Raw genomic sequence first — 2,325 nt, 5'->3', positions numbered from 1 at the left:
GAGCGCGCGCCGCCGAGCGACTGCGGGGGCTCGGCTCGCACCCGGCGGGTCACGCCCCGCCCACGTCGCCGTCTGGTCACGCCCCGGTCACGCCCTACGGAGCCCCGCCCCTGCCCCGCCAAGGCGTGAGATAGGGCCGCCCGCCGCTTATCGGAGTCGCAGGCGAGCGAGACTTATTTGGCGCGCGGTAGGCGGCTGAGGCGCTCGGAGCCCTCTCGCGCCCCCTGGCGCCGCATCGCGCAAGGGCAGGACGTGATCCTTAATACCTAGAAGTTTCCAAAAATCCTCACCGCGACTCTGGGGGAAGGAAACGCCGTGGACTTCGGGGCGGGCGGACGTGCATAAACAGGAACGCAAGGCTGGAAGTTATTTGGCCCACTAAGGAGGGTTAGGTTTCCCAAGCTGTCAGCACCGACGCCTGTCTGGATCCGGGCTCCGGGGCGGTGTGAGTGCCGCACGGAGTCAGACTAGACTGGACGTTGATGACAGTTGTGTCGTGATGCGCTTTGCTGCGCAAGAGGACAAATTTGGCTGCGTCGCTGCCCTGAGTCGCAGTTGGTTCTTGGCATATAGCATGCTGTTCATCATGATAGATCTTGAGACCTGGACTCTAAGCTCATTATCTCCCACTCGCCCTATCCCCTTCTGTATGCGCTGCCTGGGTTCAAAGCGCTAGCAATCCATCTCCACCACGATGGGTGGGGGGGCTCAGCCTTGCTTCTTCACTCCCCACCCCCGTCCTGTACCCATCCCCAGTCGACTTCTGAATTCCCTGCCTTCTCCACACCCACCCCTCGTCCTCTCTCTGAACTTAGGGCAACCTTTGCACTACGTCCATTATAGGGACTAATGCTGCAGCACTTTTGTTGCACAATACTCTGTTTTAGGGTTTTAACTGACTTGTCTCTTAAGACACAAATTGCCAGGCCTTTCTTCCTAGTCTGTCTTTGTCAGCTATGCTGAAATCTATCCATCAGAGGTGGCCCACCAATATTTGAAATGCCCGTGGCATAGTATCTAGTATCTTAAGAACACGCAAGCCACATACTGACAGATGGTGACAGTCATAGCGTCCCAGCGCCCTCAGAGCTAATCTCCTGGCATTTAGGAAAAGGAAATAATAGATTTACTCCTGACTTTTTTTTTATCATGTCTTATCATGTACAGCAGAGTCAGTAAAATCAAATAGTCAATGTCCCAAGGGAAAAGAATTACCATCCTAGAATTAATGTAGCCAGTGAAAATTCTCAAGAATTTTGTACCAATGAAAACATCTTTCCAGAACAAAGGCAAGCTAATGACAAATACAAAAAATGAAGGGTTTGGCACGAACAGCCCTAAAGGAAATTCCAAAGGAGGAACTTCAGGCAGGAAAAAGATGATCACAGACAAGAGTTCTGTTGCAACAGCACTAAAGAACAATGAAGAACATTGACAATATAAAACAATGGTAACAATGTCTCCTGGATAAAAATAGACTTCAAATACACAACAACTATGACTTACAACTTGGGTGAGGGCTTTTCAAGAGCTCTGAGTATTCTTAGGCAGAAGGTGAATCTTCACCAAACACTTGACCTTTGATAAATTTTAAATGCACATTGTCCTTACTAAAGTAGCCACTGGAGTGTTAATTGATATTAATCCAAATTGGCAGAGGGGAGCGAGAAAAAAAATCAGAAAATCAAGCAATTCTAAAGCAGGTAAGAATGGAGAGGAGAAGAAATACAGGACAGATGAGACAAAAGAGATGATAGATACAGTTCAAACACTATAATTCAGTAACCACTACTCGATGTGTCACTGTTATGTTGTGGTGGTGGTTCCTGTGTTGGTGTGCTGCTCCAGTATTTCAGATACCAGCAGAGCCACCTGTGGTTTCAGGAGAGCTACAACAGAACATGAAGAAGGATCAGACTGGAAAACTGGCTTCTGAAAAAAAACTACCAGTGAAAACCTTACCTACAGCAGTGAGACATGGCCTGGTAGAGATTGGCTGGAAGACACTCTGATAGACTGGGAAAGAGTTGTCTCCTCAAAGCTCAGTTCATTGCTGTTCATGAGTTCAGAACCAACGTGGTGCTTACCCTGCATCTCATTTTTGGACGCTGGATATCACACAGGAACACAGTGCTCGTCTTCCTCCTGCCTCCTTAAAGTTGTTGCACACCATCAAGTCTCATAGCTGTGACTCCAGTGGCAGTAAATAGCACGGGAGGGCATTGCCCATCCTCCTCCTACAGGGCAGCTGGTAGATTTAAATCATGTGCTGCCTTCAGTCTTTCAGCAGAGTTTCTTTTTTGTGCGTGCGTGTTTGCTTTTTTT

This window comes from Elephantulus edwardii, unplaced genomic scaffold, assembly GCF_000299155.1.
Source record: "Elephantulus edwardii isolate Elephantulus edwardi_28Jun2011 unplaced genomic scaffold, EleEdw1.0 scaffold00086, whole genome shotgun sequence".
NCBI classification, from domain to species: domain Eukaryota; kingdom Metazoa; phylum Chordata; class Mammalia; order Macroscelidea; family Macroscelididae; genus Elephantulus; species Elephantulus edwardii.
Note: the sequence above shows the minus strand (reverse complement) of the source record.